The sequence below is a fragment of the Gossypium hirsutum genome, chromosome A02 (assembly GCF_007990345.1).
Source record: "Gossypium hirsutum isolate 1008001.06 chromosome A02, Gossypium_hirsutum_v2.1, whole genome shotgun sequence".
In the NCBI taxonomy this organism is placed as follows: Eukaryota; Viridiplantae; Streptophyta; class Magnoliopsida; order Malvales; family Malvaceae; genus Gossypium; species Gossypium hirsutum.
In genome coordinates, this window is record NC_053425.1 from 4,939,820 (window position 1) to 4,950,250 (window position 10,431).

Below are 10,431 nucleotides of genomic sequence, written 5' to 3' on the forward strand. Positions count from 1 at the left end.
TAGACCCACGCCCAAATTTAGTGGTCACCCGAATAGGTACTTTCTCTGTTATTTATTTCTCCTGTACTAACGAGTTCTGTTTTGTTATGACTGCATTGCATTACATCATCATAGAAAGGAGGTGTTGATTCATATTTGATTACTAAATAAAACAGTTTGTCATAAGAAAACGAATTTCTTGATAAAGTGGATTATAACGCGGTTGTTTGAATATGGTCCGAGTAAACAACAAGAGAAGGTTGATAGTTCATGAAGAAATACACTACTTTGATTCATCGCCTGAGGATTCAAGCCGTCATGTCTTAAAGAAGCTAACGAGTATCGTAGGGATAAATGAGTAACGGGTCACGATCCAGATCGAGCAGAAAGAAGATAATAGAGACATCTTTTGAAAAATTCGTAAGATTTGACCATAACATCTGGATATGAAGAAAAAGATCGGTGTCTTCGTTTGGAATATGAGGGCAATGCTGCATATGTAATCCGTTTTATGTAAAGAAATTTGTTTTCTAGAAAAGTTGTTCTAATGGAATTGAATTCATAATCAACGCCTCTCTTTCTTTTTGCATTCATCCCTTGCATTTGCATTGCATTTCATCACATGCATTAGATTTTCACAAAAAGGACTCTAATTAGGTAAAATTATTTCAATTAACATGGGAACCGACAAAAGTCAAACGACTAGGCATCTTGTTAGGAAAATGTCGATTAGAGATTGGTTGCCAAAAACGTGTTTCTAATGAAGGAGTCAATTACACAAGTGACCAAAACGCTTTGTAATAGACTCTTTTGATTAATGAAATGCCTAAATAGGGACTACCTTGAAATCAACACCAATTTCTTGCATTTCTTTCATGATTGGCATTCATTGTAAATTTATTTATTCATTCATTATACTTATCCTATAATCATTCACTAAGGTTAGAATCATATAATTCGCAGTTAGAACATTTCAAATCTGGAACCACGCCATTCGTATAAAACGCGTCGACAAGCTAGAGCAATGGAGGCTGAATTCAATGAAAGAATCGAAAGGATGGAAATAGTCCAAAGGGAATTATAAGAACAACTGGCTAAGTCACAACAAGAAACGAGGGATCTGATAGTGAGATCTCGAGAGGAATCACTTGAACAGAAGGATCAAATGGCTAGGATAATGGAAATGATGTCGGCTTTGGTCAAAGGAAAAGGATCCATGCAGAACCCCGATAGTATGAAACCTCAATCAAGAATTAATCATGACCAGGATCTACTCTATCCCCCAAGATTCACTCCACCACATGCCCACGTAGCACAAAGAGGGTATACTCAAGGGGAATCCACAGGCTTGGAACAACGACCTATGCCATTTGCTCATCTAGGGTAAGGAACATTTATGTCAAATCCCAGAGCAACCCCTGCCAATCCTGTAGTTCCAGATTTAGATGATCCGGCTGAAATAGCCAAGTTGAAAATAGATGATCACGAGTCTAAAGAGAGGTATAGGAGCTTAGAGGAAAGACTTAAGGCAATAGAAGGTACTGAAGTCTTCTCTGCACTAGGTGCTAAAGAACTCAGTTTGGTACCTGACCTAATCCTGCCTCCGAAGTTCAAGGTGCCTGATTTCGAAAAATACGATGGGACAAGATGTCCAGAAGTACACCTTGTCATGTTTTGCCAAAAAATGACCGGTTACGTGAACGAAGATAAGCTACTTGTACATTGTTTTCAAGATAGTCTAGTAGGATTGGCTCTTCGGTGGTACAACCAGCTCAGTAAGGAAAGGATCCGATCTTGGAAAGACTTGGCGTCGGCATTTTGTGAGCAGTACAAGCATGTATCAGATATGGTGCCTGATCGGATGACTTTACAAATGATGGAGAAAATGCCGTCAGAAACTTTTAAACAGTATACGTAGAGATGGAGGGACATCTCAGCCCAAGTGGAACCCCCACTAACAAAAACGGAGATAACCATCCTTTTTATCAACACCTTAAAGATGCCGTTTTATGACAAACTAGTGGGAAGCGCTACGAAGGACTTCGCGGATATTGTAATATCCGGTGAGCTTATAGAGAACGCCATCAAGAGCGGTAGAATGGAAGGTCAAGAAAGTTCAAGCAGGGTAGCGCCCATGAAGAAGAAAGAAACAGAAGCCCACATGGTGGGAATAGGAAGCCGTTATACCCCTAATCCGTATCCAAACCAACCCCGACCTCAAAATTATCCACCTATGAATTTCTAGTATCCTCCTCAAACCCCTTACTACTAAACACCGCCTCCTTACTCTTCTTACCCCGTTTACGCCACAAGTAACCCGAGACCAACTGCCATTTTCCCACAAAATACAATACCCGCCCAAGGTTAACCCAAAAATGAGCAGAGGCCAGCAAAACCCAATTCCGAGAGACCACAATTTACCCTTATTCCTGTGTCATATGGGGAACTGTACCAAAAACTTTTGGAGAAGCAATTGATATCCCTACATTATATGGCACCCTTGAGGCCCCCATACCCGAAATGGTACGACCCAAACGCTAGTTGCGTGTACCACGCTGGAACCAGGGACACTCTACAGAAAACTACCTTGCCTTCAAAAGGAGAGTTCAAGGACTCATCGATGCGGGTATCCTGCGATTTGATGGTACCAGCGGTATAACCAGAAACCCATTCCCTAACCATAGCGAAGGAAATGTGAGTACAGTGGGGAAAGAAGATGAATGGAAAGTCTAAAGATGTGTTTCAGAAATAAGGACGCCTCTGCAGAAAATCTGGGAGGCACTGGTTAAGAAGGGATTGCTCTGTCGCCTTGACGATAATCTCAGAAAAGAATATCAGGTTTTTTGTGATTTTCATGGAATTGTAGGGCACGAAATTCAATCATGTGAGGAATTTAAAAGGTTACTGCAAGACCAGATAGATAATAAGGAGATTGAGATCATTAATGAAGGATAAGCCAATGAGAGAGAAGTATGTGCCTCTGACAATCAATCGTCAGGTTTTCCGTATAGTGCCGATCAACCATTCGTAATTTATTACGATGCAAGGAAGGAACCGGTGAAACCAAAAATGATAATTGAAGTACCATTTCTTTTCCCCTACAAGGATAATAAAGCAGTACCATGGAAATACGACGTCAATATCGTTACACCTGAAGACAAAAAATCCAAAGCTGTAACTGAAAACGTTGGAGAAGTAGGTTATTTCACTCACAGTGGGAGATGTTATTCAGAAGTCGAACCAGTGAAGAAGAATAGTGATTTGAAACAAAAAGGAAAGGCACCAATGTATGAGGCTAAAACTAAGCACGAAACTCCGCCGGAGCAACAAAAAACTAAAGAGCCAGTGGATGAGGAAGAAGCACGGGAATTCTTAAAGTTTATCAAACATAGTGAGTATAACGTGGTGGAACAATTGAGCAAGCAGCCAGCACAAATTTCGGTATTATCTCTGTTGTTAAATTCAGAACTGCACTGGAACGCCTTGTTAAGGTGTTGAATCAAGCTTACGTGGCAAACAATATATCCGTTGAGAAGCTTGACAGATGGGTGAATAACCTAAACGGGGATAATTTCATTTCTTTTAGTGATGATGAAATACCGCTCAATGGTAGAGGTTCAGTGAAAGTATTGCATATCACAACCCATTGTAAGGGCTATATAATACCGAATGTGCTCATCGATAATAGATCGGCACTCAACGTAATACCTTTGGCCACACTTTCTAAGATTTCGATGGATTTGTCCTACCTAAGGCCTTGCCATTCTACAGTAAGGGCATTCGATGGAACAAGACGAGAAGTAATGGGAAAAATCGAGATCCCTTTAGAAGTGGGTCCCTACATATACGATGTTGAATTTCAAGTCATAGACATTACACCATCATATAACTGTCTTTTGGGAAGACCCTGGATCCATTCCGCCAGAGTGGTCCCATCATCCCTCTATCAAAAGGTGAAATTTATTATGGATGGTTGTTTGGTCACTATCGAGGGAGAAGAAGACATTGTCGCATCTATCTCTGCTGATGCGCCATACCTTGAAGTAAGCAAAGACGCAGTAGAATGTTTGTTCTGATCCCTTGAATTTGTCAATGTCACATTCATTGCTGAGGGTAACAAAATTCCCGAGCCAAAACTGTCGAGAAATACCAGGATGGGTATCAAGTTGACTATAGAAAGGGGAGCTCGAGCGAGAAGAGGTTTAGGGAGATATCTGCAAGGAATAGTCAGGGCTCTAAAGCCAGTACACCACAAGGCCTGATACGGTTTAGGGTTCCAGCCGGACATGCGTCAAAGAAAAAGGCAGTGGAAGAAAGATCAGGAAAGAAGGATTGCGAGAACCTTAGGCCGAGAACTAGAATGGGAGCCTATGAAATTCCCTCTTTTGTCAAGAACATTTACATCTGCGAGAATGATATACCCGGGGCAGGATAATGCACAAGGCACAATGTTCATAATCGAAAAGGGTTTTCAGAATATTAGTATAAATGTCATTGACAAAGGAGCTAATGCAAGTAAAGATGTCCCAAGGATACGCCCTTGTCCCCTGGGTTTCAGGTTGAACAATTGGACTGCTGAGGACCTTCTTGTAGTTTATAAGTCTTCAGAGTTCTTTTGTAAGAGCCTGCATTCGCTCTTTATCATTCAAATGAATATCAATGAAGATGCATTTTGTCATAATCTTTCACATTGTCACTAATTTTATAATCATTTTCTCCTTTCATAGCCAATCCTTCCATTTGCCTCATACCATGCCATAACATTTCATTTGTTGGTTCCAATACTTGGATGCCCTTCTATAGTTTCCTTTTCCATTCAACTTTCAGGTGCTCAGATGTTAACAGTATGAACAAACCTGTTACGAGTCCTGAAATCGGTTTTGAGAAGGTTGTTTGTTTAGGAGAATTCGAAGTCGAAGAAAATGCTGAAGACTATGTCTCGTCTCCTGACTTGTTAAGAATGGTGGAACAAGAGGATAAACAGATTTTACCTCATCAAGAATCTGTTGAAATAATAAATTTGGGAACTGAAGAAAGGAAGCAAGAAGTGAAGATTGGGACTTCTATTTCAGGGGGCACCAGGCATAATTTGATTGCTTTGCTCCACGATTACAAAGATGTATTCGCATGGTCATATCAGGACATGCCAGGATTGGATGAAGATGTAGTGGTCCATAAGCTCCCATTAAAGCCAGAATGCAAGCCCATTCAACAAAAGCTCAGACGGATGAGACTTGAGATGTTGTTGAAGATAAAAGAGGAAGTCAAGAAGCAATTTGATGCTGGCTTCCTACAAGCCTCCAAATATCCAGAATGGGTGGCTAACATAGTCCTGATACCAAAGAAAGACGGCAAAGTACGAATGTGCGTAGATTATCGTGACCTGAATCGAGCAAGTCCTAAAGATAATTTTCCCTTGCCACACATTGATACGTTGGTGGATAACACAGCAAAACATTCATTGTTTTCTTTCATGGACGGATTCTTAGGGTATAATCAGATCATGATGGCCCCTGAGGATATGGAAAAAACTACCTTCGTAACAATGTGGGGAACATTCTGCTACAAGGTGATGCCATTTGGGCTAAAAAATGCTGCGGCAACATATCGAAGGGCTATGGTGACGTTATTCCATGACATGATGCATAAAGAAATAGAGGTCTACGTCGACGATATGATTGCTAAATCTCGAGGGGAAGAAGAGCATGTATTGAACCTGAAGAAGTTGTTCGATAGACTGAGAAAGTTCCAGCTAAAGCTCAATCCGGCCAAATGTACGTTTGGGGCTACCTCGGGAAAATTGTTGGGCTTCATTGTCAGTGAAAGAGGTATCAAGGTTGATCCAGATAAAATAAAAGCCATTCAAGAGTTACCACCTCCGCGCAAGAAGTCAGAGGATTTTTAGGGAGGTTAAACTACATCGCCCGATTCATCGCTCAACTTACCAACCAATGCGACCCAATCTTTCGGCTTCTTTGAAAACATAACCCGGGAGAATGGAATGAGGAATGCCAGGTGGCCTTTGATAAGATAAAACAATATTTGTCTAGTCCTCCAGTGCTAGTACCGCCAACTTCGGGAAGACTATTAATTTTGTATCTGACAGTGTTCAAAAATTCAATGGGTTGGGTACTGGGGCAGCATGACGAGTCAGGAAAGAAAGAAAAGGCAATCTACTACCTCAACAAAAAGTTCACTGAATACGAGGTAAAGTATTCGTCTATTGAAAAATACTGTTGCGCTCTGGTTTGGGTAGTTCGGAGACTTAGGCAATATATGTTGTATCATACAACATGGTTAATTTCAAAGCTGGACCCAATAAAGTAAATGATGGAATCACCTGCACTCTCAGGAAGAATGACACGATGGCAGATTTTACTGTCAGAGTATGACATTGTCTATGTGAGCCAAAAGTAGATAAAAGGAAGTGCAATAGTTGACTTCTTAGCAACTCGAACAACGGAGGATTACTAGCCATTGAGATTTGATTTCCCAGATGAAGACTTGATGTGCATTACAAAAAAAGAATGCGAGTCACCAAAAGAGAAGTCATGGAAGATGAGCTTTGATGGTGCATCGAACGCATTGGGGCATGGGGTTGGAGCAGTCTTAGTATCGCTAGAAGGGAACCATTACCCACTCACTGCCAGGTTGAACTTCCTCTGTACTAATAACATAGTGGAATATACGGCATGTATCATGGGACTTCGTGCAACTATTGAACGAAACGTCAAAACTTTAGAGGTATACGGAGACTCGGCCTTGGTGATTTACCAAATCTGTGGAGATTTTGAAATGAGAGACTCGAAACTAGTTAAATACAGAGATCTAGTGGCAGAGTTGATTAAAGAATTCGAAGAAATAACTTTTAATTACCTCCCACGAGAAGAAAACCAATTAGCTGATGCCCTGGCCACTTTGGCTTCAATGTTCAAAGTAAACAGAGAAACATAAATAATGCCTCTTCAAATGAGCATATATGAAGTCCCTGCACATTGTTTCAGCATTGAAAAAGAGTCAGATGGACGGCCATGGTTCCATGATGTCTTAGAATATATCAAGAATCGAAAGTATCCCGAACAAGCAAACGAGAACGACAAAAGAACAATCAGAAGAATGGCAGCAAGATTCGTTCTTGATGGGGACATCTTATACAAAAGAGGAAAAGATCAGGTGCTCTTGAGATGCGTAGATGCTGTTGAAGCCAGAAAAATACTTAAGGATGTCCATGAGGGAATTTGCGGGACACATGCCAATGGTTTCACTATGGTCAGGAAGATTATGAGACTCGGATATTACTGGCTGACGATGGAAAGCGACTGCATTAATTTCACACGAAAATGCCACAAATGTCAAATTTATGGTGATAAAACTCATGTAGCCCCTTTGCCCCTTCACGTCATGACTTCTCTGTGGCCTTTTTTTTATGTGGGGCATGGATGTTATAGGGTCAATTTCCCCAAAAGCTTCTAATGGACACCAATTCATTTTTGTGGTTATTGATTACTTCACAAAATAGATAGAAGCTGCATCGTTTGCCAATGTGATGAAGACTGCGGTTTGTAGGTTTTTGAAAAAGGAAATCATTTGTCGATATGGTTTACCTAAAAGAATCATTTCAGATAACGCCTTGAATTTGAACAACAAGATGATGAAAGAAGTGTGTGAGCAATTCCAAATAAAGTATCATAACTCCTTGCCCTATCGTCCAAAGATGAACGGAGCTGTTGAAATGGCCAACAAGAATATTAAGAAGATTATTGGGAAAATGACCGAGACATATAAATACTGGCACGAGAAGCTACCATTTGCTTTGTATGCATATCGCACATCTGTACGGACATCTACGGGGGTAACTCCTTTCTCTCTGGTCTATGGAATGGAAGCTGTGCTACCTATCGAAGTTGAGATCCCCTCTCTACGAGTCTTAATGGAGCCAAAACTAGAGGAAGCAGAATGGGTTCAAGCCTGATATGGCCAGTTAAACCTCATCGAAGAAAAACGTCTAAAGGCAATTTGGCATGGACAGATGTACTAGAAGAGAATGATCGCGGCTCATGATAAGAAGGTACGGCCAAGAGAATTCTATGAATGAGAACTCGTGCTGAGAAAGATTCTCCCAATACAAAGAGACCTGCGAGGAAAATGGGTACCGAATTGGGAAGGACCATACGTCGTAAAGAAGGCATTCTCGGGTGGAGCTTTGATTCTCACTGAGATAGATGGGAAGGAGTTACCAAATCCAGTGGACTCGGGTGCTGTGAAGAAATATTATGCCTAAAAAAAAAGAAACAAAAAAAGAAAAAAGGGTAATCAAGGTGAAAACCCGAAAAGGGCGTCTTGATTAACACAAAAGATTAGGATAAAAACCCGAAAGGGCGTTCTAATGAAGCAAGACTGGCTTAAAAAAAAAAGCAAGGCGTTTTGAATGGTGGGTCGAATAGTGAGACTACAGTATTTGAAGCATTTCTGAAAGCTCGAAATTTTCTACGCAAGAAGCCATGCTCGAAAAGATTCTTGATTGAGGAACGTGGAAGAGTTCATGCATTGAATATCTAGAGCATTTGTATTCGTTGAATGCAATCTCTTTTCTCTTTATGACACTCTTTTACTATCATTGGTTAACTTTCTTTGTTTGCTACATTTGAAATGAATAAATGTGAGGTATCCTTTTGTCCCTACCTGACCATTTTCATACATCTCAGTATATGGTTCAATTACATGATAAATAGTGAAATGACATACTCTAAACAAAAGAAATGTTAAACATTACTTGGGTAAGAATTTGATAAGTATAAGAGTCTCAACGCAACGACAAAGCTCAACCAGGGGCAAAAGAGTGATATCTGAGAAACACAGATTATTCGTGAAGCTTGAGGACGGGTACGGGTACTGAAGAAAAAGTCAATAGTCGAAGCAATGAACGCGGATCATCAAAAATCGTGACGAAAAAGGGATATATGACAAACATGCCTAAAGCTCATAGCATAATCATGTAGGCATAAAGCCATTTAAGACAAACATGTGCATATCATGATAACATCATGAATGACATATACAGGTACTCCAGCGAAGCAAGAGGATGCAATGTTAGTTATACTGAATCAAGGGAAAGACACTTGAGCTCCACCAGATGACATCTGTTGGTATGTGGATGTTTCATTTCTGTTTTCAAAAAATCAACTCATAATTGCGAGAGGTGAGTTGAGCCTCGGGGCACGCCGAGGTATTTTTTAGATTCTACTTTCAAAAAAATCAACTCATATTGAGAAAGGTGAGTTGAGCTTTGGCTCACGTGTTGAGTCACTTTCAATTTCTGTTTTTATGTCTGTTTTCTAAATCAACTCATATTGCGAGAGGTGAGTTGAGCCTCAGGGTACGCTGAGGTATTTTCAATTATTGTTTGTCAAAAAAATCAACTAATATTGCGAGAGGTGAGTTGAGCCTCGGGGCACGCTGAGGTATTTTCAATTACTGTTTGTCAAAAATCAACTCATACTGTGATAGGTGAGTTGAGCTTCAGGACATGCTGAGGTATTTTCGATTTCTGTTTTTCAATTTATGTTTTCAAAAATCAATTCATATTGCTAAAGGTGAATTGAGCCTCGGGTCGCATAACAAGGTATTTTCAATTTATGTTTTCAAAAATCAATTCATATTGCTAAATGTGAATTGAGCCTCGGGTCACATAGCGAGGTATTTTCAATTTATGTTTTCAAAAATCAATTCATATTGCTAGAGGTGAATTGAGCCTCAGGTCATACGCCGAGGTATTTTCAATAGATGTTTTTTTTTCAATTTCTGCTTCTCAAAAAAATTAACTCATATTGCGAAAGGTGAGTTGAGCCTTGGCTTACACGCCGAGGTATTTTCAAGTTCTGCTTTTCAAAAAAAAAATCAACTCATATTGCGAGAGGTGAGTTGAGCCTTGGCTCGCACGTTGAGGTTTTTTCAATTTTTTTTTCAATTTATGCTTTTCAAATTCTGCTTTTCAAAAAAAATCAACTCATATTACGAGAGGTGAGTTGAGCCTCGGGTCACATGTCGAGGTATTTTCAAAATCTGCTTTTCAAATTAAGTTTCAAAAAACCAACTCATATTGCAAGAGGTGAGTTGAGCCTTAGCTTACATGATGAGCTATTTCTATTTTAATATCTGTTTTTTTTTATAAAAAAAGTCAATTCATATTGCGAGAAATGAGTTGAGCTCAGGATCACATGCCGAGTAAAGAATAAAGATTGGAGTTAATCAAAGATACAAATTTTATATCCCTTCTACTTGAATTCTAAGTCCTTGAAGTTTCAGTAGAGAAGATCGAAACTACAAATCTCTTCTCCCTGAATCTTCGAAGTTTCAGTGTAGTAGGCCGAGGCTACAAATCCCTTCTACTTGAATTCTAAGTCCTTGAAGTTTCAATAGAGAAGATCGAAACTACAAATCTCTTCTCCCTGA